Consider the following 15875-nt stretch of genomic DNA (forward strand, 5'->3'; position numbering starts at 1 on the left):
TGTCCTGGAACTCACTCTGTAGACCAGGCTGGCCTTGAACTCAGAAATCCTCCTGCCTCTGCCTCCCAAGTGCTGGGATTAAAGGCATGCTCTCTCCCTGTTTCCTTGACCAGTTAACATAGACAGAAGACAAAGCATCATCGTCGCCGTTTCACAAGTCCAGGAGGATCAAGCCCGGCCTCTCCCTATCTTTTCAGGGGACCATGCCTGGGCCATCATTTGTCTTGAATCATCCTGTGGGAACAGGACTGAGGATGGGGAAGGAGAGGGGACGGAGTCACACGATGAATCCCAGGAATCAGACTCCAGAGACCAGCATCAGGGTGCAGATCTGAGTTTATTGCACAATGCATAAACTTATATACAGTGTTTGAGCCAATCCCAAGCCCCTAAATCCTCAGCCAATCATATCTCACCACACTGTCACTGTGCCCCAATGAAAGCTGTGCCTGATGAGGTAACTCAGAAGGAACTGGGCCGTTAGGACTTCCGGGGTAAGCAGTTCCTTCCTGCTGTCTCACGGGTGTTCTGGGAGACATCTTAGATCTAATGAGGACGCTTCGAGGAGTCGCAGGAGCTTGTGGCGAGCTTGTGGCGCCTCGCTCTCCATCCCACACTTTCCTTCATGAGGTTGATCTCCACACCCCCGCACCATTCTGACCTGTGCTGTCTGGAGGATGGCTCATACAGGGGCTGGAAGTCGGCAAAGAGTTCCCAGGTCAATTCTCACACCAGCTAGTCGCCATCTAGATTCCATCAGTGATGAGGACTAGGAGAATGGGGTGCTGGAAAAGGGGGTGCAGTCTTAGGTTCCTCCTGGCACCCGGAAGATGCAAGAGGCAGTTCTGGGCTTATGGGAAACCTGAGCACCTTAATGCTTTTCATACATTTATAGCACACATGTCAGAGTATTATGTCTTTGTAAGCGCTAGCACAGGCTTCTGGCTTCTTGAATCTTGTCCATATACCAACTTCCCAGTCCATATACCAACTTCCCAGTCCATATACCAACTGTCCAGGAATACAGCAACCCTGGTTGGGGGGGTTATAAGATTTTCTCTATATAATTGTAGCTCAGTCCCTAATGTCTGAATAAATTCATCTTCTCTCTTTCTTCCCTTTCCCTTTCTTCTCTTTCTCTCCCTTCCTCCTTCCCTCCCTCCCTTCCTCTTTCTTTGGCCTTCCTGACACTTCCCAGATTGATAACAAATTGCTGCATCGAATTTCTTCTGTTTGGTTTACTTAGAGAAGCTTTAGTTTTTTTGTTGTTCTTTTAAAAAAATTTTATTAGGTATTTTCTTCATTTACATTTCAAATGCTATCCCAAAAGTCCCCTATACCCCCCTCACCTGCTCCCCTACCCACTCACTCCCACTTCTTGGACCTGGCTTTCCCCTGCTTTAGTTTTCTTTACAAAACTGCTGGCAGTTTGTAGATCAAAACACCCCTAGGATGCCCCATTCTCTGCCTACTTGGTAGCCAGCTACTCTGTCTCTCTTATGAACTCCAATTTGAATTAGATTAACAATATTTCCCAACCCTTAAATTCCCAGTCTCTTTGTACTTCCCGGGTAACTACGTGACAATTTTGGCCAAGGAAATAAGGAGTTTTCTGGGACTTAGAGGGAACTGTTTTCTTTCCTGGTAAGATGAAACAGATAGGAATGGAGCCACCGGTTATACTCTTTTTCTATTTTGCATAAATGTGTGATGCTGGGACCTGCAGCAGCCTCTTTGCATCCACGAGTCAACAAACTTGAGAATCAAAGGGGGATCCTCTAGAAATGATGCAGTGGAAACAGAACATTGGTGTTCTGTCGAACATGGGCGTGAGATGCACACCATGGGACCAGTTTAGCCTTCCCAGTCCATCTTTCAGTGCCATCCCTACCATAGCTGTAGGAATCCCCAGGACTTTCCTTGAACTCAGTTCTTTTGCAGTAACTTCCGGCTTAATTTGTCCACCCAGGAACACTGGACACTGCTCTCCAGCTCCCATTAGCTGTTTTCAGGTGCACGCAAGGCTTCTCCCAAGAAGGCAGAAAACAGATTCAGAAAATGGATAAAGGGACGTTCCCACAAACAAGAGAGAGTCACAAGACAGTGCGTGCAGACAGAAACTGACAGCCGCAGCCTGCAATGTTTGACCTCTCTGTCTCATTTTGAACTGCCCTTTATCAAAAACTCACCACACAATTCTCATTAGAGCCTTGGCGATAAGATGGAGTAGGTCAGAGAGAGATTACTTTGGGTCATGGCCAATAATACAGGGAGTCAAGGGTCCTCTCCTCTCCTACTTTTCTCCTTGTCTCTTCCACCAAACTTGGCTGAGGCGCCCATGCTCCCTGGAAGCCAGAGCTGCTTCCCTGCTGCTAATTCTCTTGACTAAGGCCCTGGTGAGATAAGAACCCCGGCTTTCCTCCCAGAGAGTTGCTCACCCACTGCCTTGCCCTGCTTTAATTAAGTGGACATCTCATTCCCACGGAGGGCATACAGCTGCTGTGCTTTCCCAGGATCTCGAGATCAGAATTTTAAAGATCCTTAGGATTCTCTTGCAGGAACTGTGCCTCTCCCCCCATTCACCTCCTGGGGCCATGGTTCCTTTAGGGTGCCTGGCCAGGGTCAGAGGGAAGCCGACCCTTAAGGTCACATATATAAACCCTGTTAACGAGTGAAGAAAGGGAGGGAGGGAGGAGAAGCCTCATTTCTCTCCTTCGATTTGTTTTTTTTTTTTTTTTAAATCAAATCACATTCCTAATTACATTTGGCTGGAATGAAATTATGCCTCTGAAGAGCTTCCAGATAGAACTAAGGAAGCAACTTTACTGAACTCTGCAGCCATTTTGGTCAGCATCCAATGTTCTCTCCTGAAGGAGCTGCCAACGTGAGCCTTTGCGATGGGAGACAAAGTGCACCCCACCCCCTCTCTGTCTCCAAAAGCTGACTGAGAGACTGCTTTACAGTCCAAGCCGAGGAACTTCAGACAGGGCCAGAGGGTAGGACTCTAGCAGTTTATCTTGTAGGGGAGCTTGAGTTACTGTCTCATGAGCCAGGGTTCACACCTGACTTACCCCTCCACAGATGTGCAGGTAGAGGGCAGCCTCCCCAGCTCTCACCTTCTTCAGCAGCCTTCTAGATTTATCAGGAATATTAAAGCACGCGGCTTCTGCAAGCCATCAGCTTCTTTTGCTTCCTCAGAGAGAGGCTGCCCATGGACAAGCTGCAGTAAGCTTTAAGGTACTCATTCACCTAGAACTCGGTTTGCTTGTTTGTTTGTTTGATTGGTTGGTTGTTTGGTTGGTTCGTTGGTTGGTTAGTTGGATGATTGGTTGGTTGTTGGTTTGTTGGCTTCTTGGATACATTATCCTTGGGACTTTGTAAGACAAATAAGCAAACAAGAATGTGAGTTGACTTAAAGACTTTGATTTCTCTCCTTTTCTTGCTTTATCCCTCACTCAGTCCCAGTGCCACCAATCCTGATGTTTTGTTCTACTGGGCCTTACAAGTCAGTCTCCTGGCCATGACTGAGCCTCTCAGTCTTTGTCTCTGTCTCTCTGTCTCTGTCTCCCCGCACCGAGTGTGTGTGTGTGTGTGTGTGTGTGTGTGTGTTTGTGTGTGTGTATGGGTGCTATTCAACACTATCTCTGAACATTCTTTTTAACAAGGCAAAATAAGACAATTTCTTGTATGGCTCTGAAAACCCATTTTTAAGGGATGCTCAGAACTACTACTGTCTCAAGCATCACAATTGGAAAAGAGGGGAGTCAGGAGGGCATATTTGATCATGTATGGCAGAGAAAACTTTTATTTTAGTAATTAGACTTATGACATATGTTAAATTAACTCCTTAATCAACAGTGGAGGATATGAGGGGTGGGGGGCGGGGGCGGCTGCCAGTGAGTCAGAGTGTTTTCTCTGCAAGTATGAAGACCCAGGATTGGCTCCTGAGACAGTTGGGTCCTGAGCCTGCTGACCAGGCAGCCTAGCAGTAACAGCAAGCTTTTGGATCCGTGAGAGACCCTGTCTGAGGCAACAAGGCAGAATGAAATAGAAGAAGTCAGCTGATGTTCCTGGGTAGCTTCTACATGAATGTACACACATATACCTGTGCCTACCGCCACCACATGTGCCCATGGGAAGAGCGTGGAAAGTGTGAAATTGTAAATTTCCATAGGACCCTGCACACCCATCACCCAAAGGCAGCTAAGCAGATTGTCATGCAAGAGGTACAGAAGTGTTTGGAGCAAGGCAACATGTTGTCTTGGCAACTACACTGGACATTCTACTTTCATGATAAATGTCATCCAAAGCATACAGACAGCTTCCAGAGGGGCTTGCACCGATGTCTACTACTTTGAGGACAACTCTCTGGTAGTTTATGGCTCCCAACTGGAGTGGCACTTCAGTTCCCTCCGTTAGCCCAAAGTCTATCACTTGGAAGCACTGAAAGCAGAAGCTGTTTCACATTCTTGAGAAGACAAGAGTTTCCACTCTCTCCCCTTCCCACCATCCTCCTCTCTCCCTCTTGGCATTTCAGATTGATATGTCATGAAGCGTTACACTTTTATTTTTATTCCTCGAGGGTTAGGCATCAGACTCTGGGCTGCACATATGCTAGGCAGGTGTTCTGCCACTGAGCCGTACCCGTATCCCAGCATCATGCTTCTTGATCAAATGTTATGAAGAATCCTATGGAGATACCATGATATGCAGAGCGTAACTCTTGGGGTTTGGCTGTTAGTTTGTTGCTTTCACTGACTTAAAACAAACAACCACCACCCCCCTGTAATAAGTCTTTGTGTCTTCAAAAACTCTTAAGATCATTTTCAGAGTGTCACAGCAGATACTGCAGAGTGGCTTAGTCGACATCTAATCCCAGTGCCACCTCCTTTACCTTTAATACAGGGTCTGAAAAGCTACTAGTGTCTTTGGATTCCTTAGTCACCCTTCAGATAGGAATGGCTATGTTGGAGTCAAGACAGTGCCAGTAGGAGCCACATGAACCATGTCCCTTTCTTCTCCAGGGGAAGGCTTTGGCATCCACATTATTCCTGCCTGGAAGCTGACTTGAAAACAGGAAGCTCAGAGCTTCACATGAAGAATGATGGGACAGAAAGACACAGAGGACCTGACAGCACCAACCAGTAACTGTGCCAGCCCCCGGCTGTTGGCCCGCGCACTTCTCATTATTTGAGAAAAATGAAGTCGGGCTCAGCAGCTTAAGTCTCTTATAGTTGAATTTGCTGTTGTCTGTAACAAAACTTGTTCTTAAATTATACAAGGGGGATCCCTCAGAAACACTGGGCATTTGATATATTTCTTTCCTTCTGTCCCTGAAGAACCATGAAATAATGTGTCTTTAAGCCTTGTTTTGACGGTCTACAGAAAGGATCAAAGAGGAAGAGTTCGAGCTTGCCCTCGGTTTCTAAGAGTGGGGCTAGAGTGGCTTGTACTGTGCTGCTTACACCACAGACTTCCTATTCCTTTGTACTGGGGGATTTTTCAAAACTTGATATCTAAAAAGAACTTTGGATGAGACTCAAGTCTTACAACATAAAAAGCATGAATGGTTTCAGTTCTCAAACATTCCAGTTGAATGTTTGCTGAAGTTTTTTTTAATCTCGGAGAAACTATTTGCTGAGGTCCTAATATTATGTAAAAGACAGAAGCAAGACTCCCCCAGAGGGGTTAGATTACTATTTAGCTTTATATTTCTTCTGGTGCCTCCAATAAATCATGAACTTCCTCAGAGATGTTAGAGGGCAGCCTATGTCTTTGACTGCAAATGACAAGCCATGAATAATACACACAAGACTCTTGTGGAGGCTTCTAAACCACACAGCCTGTTTCCTTTGGACTCTGGCTTGGTTTTGGGACAATTGCTCAGTGAAGGCTGGCTTCTGATGAGTTGAATAAGCTGGAGGTTGATCGCTTCCTATTTATCCTTGGAGTCAAGACCAGCACCAGGAAATCTCAAATACGAACAGGTGGTTGCAACTCCCAAAATTGAAACTAGAAAACCCCAGACGAGGCAGCCAGTCAGTTCTACTCTTTGTAATGAGACTAACAACTCCTTAGAGCCATCTTTGTTCTCTATAGGTAACTCCTAAAGTCGAGCATCTAGACCTTAATCGTGGCCAAATAAATATTTATTGTATGGAGAGACTGATGGATGAATGGGTGGGTGGATACAAGGATGATGGATGGATGAACTTCCATAGAAAAACACTACAGAGAGAGAATTGCTATGTTATAAATAATCGGAAAGAGTAGAGACAACAGTTACTAAAAGTTGGTTGACAAAGTTGTTAAGTCTGAGAGGCTTCATGGAAATGGCAAACAAGGAAGAGAAGAAGTTGACGTTACATAGCACAAAGAAAGCCGAGGTGGCCCACTCACTCTGAGGTAGGGCAGGGCCCTACCCTAGTGCACATCTTTATTATCCTCCTCTCTTCCTTATCTTCCTTTGGTGAGTTCTTAACCAAACAGTGCATACTAGCCACTAACTCGGTAAACCTGATTATCTGGCTTCCCCCCTTGACCAGCTTTCTGGCTCTGCCTTCAAATATCTCATGAATGGATTCCGAAGTTCCTTGTCTAGTCTCTGTGTAAATCATCTTATTAACATTTCTGTCCACTCCCCAAGTTCCCTCCCCTTCTGTGTGATTCCTCTATATGCGCCTGCTTCTTCCCACACCTTGTCCCTCCTCTCTGTTTCTTCAGGTCTGCTGCATCCTCAGAGCTCCCCCTCCCCCTTTCCTTCTCCTGCCTCACTCCCCTAGTAATGTCGTTCAGAGATATAATCTCAAGTATCTACCTTTTGTAAATTATCTCTGTGTGTCATTTGTCTTTTGACTCCACAGTCTCAATTAGAACTCTCCATTTGGCCATTTATTAATTTTGTCATGTATGAAGCCTGTTGCTAAAAATCAAATAGGCAAATATAGCTTCTTTTAGGGAAAGCAAAGTTCAGAGGAGAAATCAAAAGTACACTGATGCATGATACAAAGGTATAGTAATGCAGGACAACCACTGACACTATAGAGGCCAGCTCTCTTAGAGACTCCAGGGGAAGGCTAAGTGGAGTATTGCCCAGCACACATGACAGCAAAGGCATCTCAGGTAGAGAGAAGATCAAGGGTATGAGGACTGACGAACTAAACATTGGCCAACGAGCACTTGCGGTTCCCCCTAAATGTAGGTGCCAAGCTCCATGGTTTCACAAAATATCACCTCCCATCCACTTAATGATTACTAAGATCTAAGTATTTTTCTGGATGCTTCCTAATCTTCAGATAGCTCTAAAGATAAATGCGAGTCCCCCAGTTTACACACAAAAAGGCTCCATCTGCAAAATGATTTCAGATACTCGACTGTAGACGGTGGTCACTCAAAGTCAGGGCTGAGCAAGTTCGGTGACTTGAAACAAAGAAAGGTAGATTCACTACATGGCAACTTGGGTGTGCCCTAGGAGTAAGGAATAGGAGCTATAGGTTAGTCTCAGAGAAAGCTATACTAGCCATGTCTGTTAATATAGGCCTGTAATCCCAGCTACCGAGGAGGGTGAGACCCAAGAATTACAAGTGCAAGGCCTGCCTGGACTACAAAGTGAGTTCAAGGCCAGGTTGGACAACCTGGTAAGAATTTGCCTCAAAATATGAAGTATTTGGAGAACTGGAGAAATATCTCAGTGGTAGAGCATTTGCATTGCATACCTAGAGCCCTGAATTCAATTTCCTAGTAAAACCCATGCATAGACGCGTGCTCACGTGCGTGTGTGCACACGCGCGAGCTCGTACACACACACACACACACACACACACACACACACACACACACACACACACAGTGGGGTCAAGGGTACACTAGAACTAGGCTAGAAAGCCTCAGACCAAGGCAGCTGGTTGTTCCTTCCTTCATACAGACATCTGTCATCACAGCTTCTCTCTGACCACCTTCTCTGTCTCCTCTTCCTCTCGATCTGCAGCCTGGCTTTCTCCTCTTTCTTATCATGATCCATGAAAAGATGTGATAGTTCCAGAATGGTTTCCTTGTTCCTGTTCCCCGAGACTCCAACACCCTTCACATCTAATACCCACAAGCACTACCCCAGTTTGGGTCTATTAATTCTAAATGTCCATAGAAGATATTCTCAATAGCACAGCTCATATAAGGTAATCACTCCTAATCCCTTTAGCTATGATCAGGGATGGTGGGGGAATTCATTAAATGAAATAACAAACATAGCCTTGAAATAGCCTATTTCAAAAAAGGAACCACAGACTGAACACACTTCTTTAAATGTGTCTTTGTATCGTTGACTTTCTACCTCAGGCGTTCTGGGCAGGTGCTTTTCCTCTATCCCACAGTGACTGACTCAGAGTAAGCATATCCCAAATCAGGGCACACTTAAGAAAGCCTCTTTTAGGATTGGAGAGATGACTCAGCAGTTAAGGGCACTGACTGCTTTTCTAGAGGTTCTGAGTTCAATTCCCAGCAACCACATGATGGCTCGCAACCACCTGCAATGAGATTTGATGCCTGGTGTGTCTGAGGACAGTGACCATGTACTCACATACATAAAAAGAAAGTCTCCTTTAATTCTTTATTTCAATTCACAACATCAGCCAACACACCCCTTTCATTTAATATTTCAAAGCAAACATCCTTGTATCTTCCTTTCTTTAACACTCTACCTATTGTCCTTATGGTATCCAAAAGAGAGATCACTCGTTTTTCCATCTCAAAAGCTCATCCAAGGTTTGCAACAGTGGTCATCATCACCTTTAAAGCAAAGGGCCACAACAACAGGTCGTATTCTGCATACACAGCCCAAAAGCAAACTTGATGAGTGTGGTGGTTTGCAAGAAAAGGGCTTGAATAGGCTCATAGGGAATGGTACTATTAGGAGGTGTGGCCTTGTTGGAGTAGATGTGGCCTCATGGGAGGAGGTGTATCACTGTGGGGACAGACCTTGAGGTATCAAATGCTCAAGCCAGCCCTAGTGGCTCATTCTCTGCCTGCTGCCTATAATCAGGATGTAGAGCTCTCCACTTCTTCTCCAGCAGCACCATGTCTGCCCTGTGCATCGCCATGCTTCCCACCATGACAATGGACGTAACCTCTGAGCTGCTCACCACAGCATCATGCTTGCCTGTGTGCCGCCATGCTTCCTGCCATGATGATAATGGACTAAACCTCTGAACGATAAGCCAGCTCCAATTACACGCTTTCTCTTAGAAGACTTGCCATGGTCATCTCAACACAGCAATAAAACTTTAAGTAGTAAGATTGACTAATCTATTTTAGGATGGATTGAGACAAATACAGAAGTAATTATTACTTATTGCTGGTAAATTGTGACTTCTTTTCATGTAAAAAAAAATCTCTATTAGCAGATTCAAGACAAGAATAGTGAATAACCTTTCAAAGCCAAGAGACGGCAGCTGGGTTTGCCTATTAGTTAACTATAAATTGATAACATAGAGAGAAGGGGACAAGAGGAAAATGTGTGACCTAAAGTGACCAGAACCATTAGCTGAACAAAGGAACCCTCTAAGACCCAGGCAGGTCTTAACGACCAGAAATAACCAGTCTGCATCCATGTCCACAGCAGTGTGCTAACAGCTCTTTAGTGACTGGCCTCATGGCCGTAAGAAATAGATGAATTTATACCAATTCTGGAATATGAGAGCTTTGCCATGGCCAATTTCAAATACCCAGGCTGGCCTTACCAAGGGAGGAATCAGGAAGAGGCACTAGGCTTGAAGCTCTGGGAAAATGAAACAGGTCTAGCACTCTGCTGGGCTGGTCCTAGCTTCCAGGCTGTGACGGTGTCCTGTACTGGAAGGAGTCTCAATTCCCCCAAGTGAAAAGCCTCTCATCTCAGCCAAAGAAACTCACCCTGGGATGTTTCTTTTATTTTAAAATAAAAGCACCCTACTTAAGATCAAACACCTCTTCCATCTTGCTGTTAATCAATGTGTCATGTAATACATACTATCACAAATGTGCAGAGCAGACTTTGAAGAGGGCACTGGAAAACAGAGATACAGAAATCCCCATTGATGATTCCACGGAAGGGCTGGAATTTGATCTGGATTCATGCATGGAAAAGGGGGGGCTACGAGCAATCCAAGGCAGAGAGAGAGATAACTGAAACTCTGAATATGTCAGGAAAAACCTGTTGGTAGCAGGAAGTGGTTCTAGGCTGAGTTCAAAGACCATACTGGGGTCAGCTTGACTCTGGCAACATCCTCTGGTCACAAGGCGATTTTGCCCAGGCTGTATCTGATGAAGGTCACTCAGGAAGCAGTGTGGTCTTTGTACGAGGTGGGCAGCTGTGTGTGAGCATGTGTCTGTGAGTGTGTGTGAGCATGTATCTGTGAGTGTGTGTGACCATGTAGACACAAACATGCTGGAGCAGTGGTCAAGTATACTTGATAAGATTGTAGGGAGAAGAGACATGAGACCACAGACTTAATTAAGCACGGTGGCAGAGCCAATGGAAGGAGCACAATAAACATGGGAGACTGAAGGCCCTCTGGTCAGCTGGGGAGCACGACTCTGGCAGGCCTTGTCCTTCTTCTGACTCCCTCTGCCTTGCTAAAAACCATTAGATTACATTCCTAAAGCTAGCCCCCAAGGTCCACTCCCTTTTTTGGCCAATTCCTCCTCCTGAAGCTGACTACCAAGGTCCAGCTATCAAAAGTGTTCAAGTCCAGCAAGCAAAAGTCCCTTTTAGCTCACCTAATTAATATGTCCAATAAAAAAGAAACACCTCACCCTTATATGGGGTTTCCCCCTTTATTCTTCCAACCCCCCCATTTGCCTATGGATCATGTCTGTCTCTCTCTCAAGAGGCAGTCCTTTGTTCCACTCCAGGACAGGGCAAATATTTCTTCTCCCTGTCCCCTGTTCCCTGTCCTCTTCCTCCCCTTTCTCCTTCTCCTCTCCTCCTCTCCTCCCCTCCTCTCCTTCTCGTCTTTCCATCTCCTGTCTTTGTCTCTTATTTCCTGTCCTTTGTCCCCGCGGGACAATTAAATCTCCTTTATGCTGAGAACTTAGTCTTGGGGTGTCCTGGGTCCAATACTTTTCCTTTCAGATAGTTCAAGCAAATGAAACAGCTTTAATATTATAAATGAAGATTACCAAAAGGGGGGCTGGACAGATGTTCAGTGGTTAAGAGCAGGGGAGGCACTGGCAGAAGACCTGGGTCCAGTTTTCAGCACCTACATGGCAGCTCACAACTGACTGTAAACCCAGTTCCAGGGATTCCAATGCCCTCTTCTGGCCTCTGTGGGTACCAGACATGCATATGATATGCGTGCATACATGCAGGCAAAACATTCATACACATTTTAAAAAAAATCACAGCAAAAGTGACATGAAACTTGACATATTGGTAATAAAGTGATTACACCTATAGATAGATACCGGAGGGGGTTGGACAGACATGGGACAGAGGGACTGTGAGTGTAAGTACTGAGCTGTTTTTCGTGATTTTGAAACTTTGAAAAATGTGAATGTATTTTGTAGTTAGAGAGTTAAAGTTTCTTTGGATCGTGCAGAGGGTGAACATATGGCTCCAAAGAACTCAAGATGTGTCCATGAAACACTTTTAGGTGCGTGGTTTCCCCTGAAAACGGGCCAGGAGTCACAGAGACCGACTGCGAGTGGGCCTCAGTGACGGTAGCTATGTCAGGACTCAGGGCTGGTTGGGCAAGGCTCCCTGTGGGTTTGGGTCCATGAACAAAGCTGTTTGACTCACCCAGGGAAAATGAAGTGGGACCTAAGAGGGCTTTTTCCTCTTTGGCTTCCTTCCCTGAGAAATAGCTGTCTCTGTATTTGAACAAACTCCTCCTCCCTTAATTCTCCACCCTCACACCCATGGGGTGGTTTATTTCATTGGTTTGGTTTGGTTTGAATCAAAATCATCTGTAGCCCAGGCTGGATTCACTCTCCCTCGTGTGGCTAAGGATGTCCTTTTGTTGATTTGTTCCCTGGGACATAGCCTTAGCACAATTCTGTCCCCACCACACCCTCATCACCTGTGTGTGTACAGGTGACACACATACTCACAGCCCATCCAATGGCCACACCCCTTCTCCATCCCTAGATGTGATCTCCCTCTGTTTGGAGATGCTTCCAGCGTCAGGATGATCTAGGCGACTGTTTCTAAACTCACTTTCTACCCACCCGCACCTTCCACACTCCTGTCTCTGGCTCTATTCTCCACACCAGGGGCCTCAGTTTAGTCCCTCTGCCTGGCGCTGCCCCTCCTCCACCCCTGCCAGATCCAGAACAAATTCCAACACTTTCTTGTCAGCCTGGGATTCTTTGCCTCTGTCCTTCAGGTGCCTTTCTCAAAGTCTGCCCTGTGTATTTGAAATGATGTGTGCAGGATTGTAGTTCTGTAGAGCTCAGTGGATTTGTTGTGGATGGGCCCTGCCTGGTTTATTCTGGCACAGGATCTTCCACACTGAGCATGCGAGACAAAAACGGTGAACCGTCCACTCATATCCACTTTGCATCTTTCAAACCAAGGACAGGGCTTCCTGGCAAAGGCTACATGTCCTAGCCTTTCCGATGCTAGCTAGCTCTGTTTTTTAAGCCTGAGTTCTGGGCCAACAGGAGGTGGACCAGATGGCACATGTAGCTCTGAGTCTCATTCTCTCCTTCTTCACCCTCCTTTTCCCCACCTGGAATGCAGATGTGCTAGCCAGTCAGGTTGGTCTATGTAGAGCATGGAGGTTGGAGGAGAAAGGGCACTCGTCTCAGACTGCATGTGGGGGGGTGGGGGACGGTGGTTTCCTCACCAGCAGCACTGTCAGCCTCCACCAAGAAATGCCTTCTGCTGGGGCTACCTCACATCTGCCTCACAACAACTGAGTTCAAGTTTAAACTAGTACAAGGCGCTTTGTATGTGCTTCCTGAACCACACTCGTGGATAATAGATTTTGCTTCTACCCAGGAAATAAGACAGAAAGGCTTTTCCATTTGAAAATTTAGACTTAAGTTTTAGGCAGCCTCACCTTGGAAATCATTTCTCCATGCCCTGGTCAAACACAAGGTCCCCTGGGAAACCGAACTGACCCTGCACTGGATCGATTTAAAAGTGTTTCTCCAAGATCAAATGTAGGTCGGGTGTGCCTTGACTAGCAGAGTGTGACTCCCTTTTGCCTGGGAAGCCTCACTGCATTGAAAATCAAGGCCCAGGCAAGTATTCTTCAAAGACTCCTGTGACCCCAATGCCCTCTCACTTTCTTCTGTGTTTAGTCTTCTGATTTGCTAAAGTCTGGGTCCCCCCAAGGAATCTGTACATCTCACTGCGGAAAGAGTCCAGTTCTTGTTTGTGGCTTTCTCCACACGTCCTCTCCTGCTCCTTGGAGTCCAAGGTGCTCACCAGTGAGATGCCCCAACCCCACCCCAGGCTGCTCTAGACACGAGGGGCTGAGAGAGGGAATGTGCCCTGTAGCTCAGCAGAAGGTACAGAGATCTGCCTGAGCAGCCACATCCCCAACCACTGGGCTTGCATCATGCCACTTACAGGAACTGGGCGCCACATGTCCGGTGAAATAGAAGATACAGGAAATGAGCTAGATTCCTAGGTTTGAGGGAGGGCAGGCTCCTCCTTAGCCAGAGGAGTCAGGACAACAGCAGCCACACATGGCACGCTGAGCCCTTGGCAAACGGCACAAAGGAAGGCTGTGTCTATCCATTCTGGGGACAATTTGGGGGTGGGAAGCTGGAAAGCTAACCTTGTTTCTTTTTCCCTTAGCACAAAGCATTGAAAAGTCAAAGTGACGTGTGTGTGTGTGTGTGTGTGTGTGTGTGTGTGTGTGTGTGCTTGCTGTAGCACATGTTTTATGCATGACTGTGCATCAAGCAGTCTGGGAGTTCTACAGACTGTGTTAGGAGGCACAAAGACAAAATGGGCTCACGTAGCAGACAAAACCAGTCCTGGAAAAAAAAAAAAACAGCCCCAAGTGCTGGGGGTTTGGGAGGTGTTCTGACTCAGCAGCTCAAACCATACACCCCGGTTCCTCCCTTGCAGAGCCTCACAGTGGCATTTAAAGCCAGGGTCCAGACTCTATGAGGGGGCTGAGCTGCCAGACCGGGGTGGCTCATGCCACCTCCATCCTCTCCTTCCTCAGATCTCAACCTGGGACCAGACCCTCTACCCTGAAAAAAAATAAGAAGTTAACCTAAACACTTGAGCGTCTCTTCCTCTCCTAATGGCTTGCTAATCATCTCTTGGTCCACCTGTGTATGCACACAGGGTCTTTCTTAGATCCCACAGTGGGACTGGAAGCTTCTGGGGACAAGGGCTCAAACATCTCTCCCTTCAGTGCCCATGGCCTCTTGCACGATGCCTCACACAGACAGGTTTTAATGAGTATTTGACTAGCGGGTCTGGTTTAGTATGGAAGGATTCCTTTTCTTTCTGCACTTTACAAAACTAGGTGTTGATAAGGTCCAGTCACCCCCAACCCTGCGGCCAGTTCTGGAGGTTTTTGCTGCCGCTACACTGTGTGCTTTCAGCTGTGAGCACAGAGCAAAATAAAGGCATGCCAGAGTCACCTACCACCTTCTCGTCCCTCTCTCCAGGTCCTCCTGTTTCTGGGGAAAACCATCAAAGGCACTGAGGCTGGTAACAATTACCAAGGAATGAAATATCAATCCCTCTTTTGCCGCTGCTAGGTAATGACATTAGAAGTTCCCTGTGATTGTCCTGGGATGTATGGGAGTTAGCATGAGGTAGAAGTGAGGGCTCTATGGAACTTCCGTGTAGGACTTCCTCCAAGGGGAAAGCAGATACCCACACAAAATGGCTTCCTGACTGAACAGGAGGACTTGGGACCTTAATCTGGTGGCATTGGACTAGCACTGACCTGAGTTTCTAGTAGAGAATCCATTTCCTGTGTGTCTCCAGAAACCACCTCAGTGTATTTCCGGGAAGTATTTCTGTCAGCTTCTTCCACACCTCAGGTTTATGACCAGGACAGCAGGGGACCTGGGTTGTGGCACTGGTAGAAGACAGTGTCTGGTCCTTTTGGTCCTTCATTGCTCTCTGTTCCAGTGCCCCAGACTCCGGTAGATCCACCCTCCTGGCAGGCATCCTCTTGGCCCCAGTCTTGACACGTGTGCTCTGTATCTGGGTGTGTTTCTCCAGAGTGCTTGTGGCACTGCTTCCCCTCATTCAGGGGTGACTGCAATGTCACTCTCTTCCAGAACTCTCTCCTAAAATGACCCCCCCACCATGCCCACATATTAGTCCCATTTTAGTTTCCTTATTCTCTGTCACATTTTATTTTCCCCAATGACACTTGTCACAGTCTGATTATTGTCTGTTACTCACACATTTACTTTGCTGACCCTGGTCTCTGGTATGTAGTTCTCCAAGAACTATCCTTTTTTATGGTACTGTCAGCACTTAAACAGGCCAGGTAAATAAATAGATGCTCAAACAAACAAAAAAAAACCCAATAATTTAAATATTGCCACTACTGTCATTTCCACTACAGGATCATTCGCAAGGACAGTGATCCACCTGGGAGCTGGCTCTGCAAGGAATAGTTCATAAGATCCAAAGGCCGAGCTGCACAGTACACTGTGTTACTTCGCCTGGACCACCTGGCTTCCCATAGTTCTAGAGGCTAGAGGTCTTGGGTCACAGTATGGACAGGCCTTCTGGACAATGATAGTTTGCCCTGTGACTTGCTGTCAGTTTTTGAGATTCCCTTGTTCATAAGGGTCTCATTCACCCTTGCTTCCAGCTTCATATGGTGTCTTTCCTACATGCATGCCTGGTTCCAAATCTCCCCCTTTTGATAAAGACATCAGTCATCTTGGATTGAAGTCCCCCTGAGGAG

The 15875-nt window shown here is 46.5% G+C and overlaps 2 long non-coding RNA genes across 2 annotated transcripts; one reads left to right on the plus strand and one right to left on the minus strand.

The window, feature by feature from the left end:
- Positions 1–318: 318 nt before the first annotated feature.
- On the minus strand, positions 319–2514 carry Gm52061. Its single transcript, XR_003950694.1, has 2 exons — positions 2439–2514; positions 319–785 (listed from the first exon to the last, which is right to left on the minus strand). It is a non-coding gene; the product is annotated as a predicted gene, 52061 (long non-coding RNA).
- On the plus strand, positions 531–5302 carry 1700006H21Rik (RIKEN cDNA 1700006H21 gene). The gene is made up of 3 exons (NR_045900.2): positions 531–718; positions 3082–3237; positions 5025–5302. It is a non-coding gene; the product is annotated as an RIKEN cDNA 1700006H21 gene (long non-coding RNA).
- Positions 5303–15875: the final 10573 nt, after the last annotated feature.

The sequence above is a fragment of the Mus musculus genome, chromosome 13, assembly GCF_000001635.26.
Source record: "Mus musculus strain C57BL/6J chromosome 13, GRCm38.p6 C57BL/6J".
Lineage (NCBI taxonomy): Eukaryota > Metazoa > Chordata > Mammalia > Rodentia > Muridae > Mus > Mus musculus.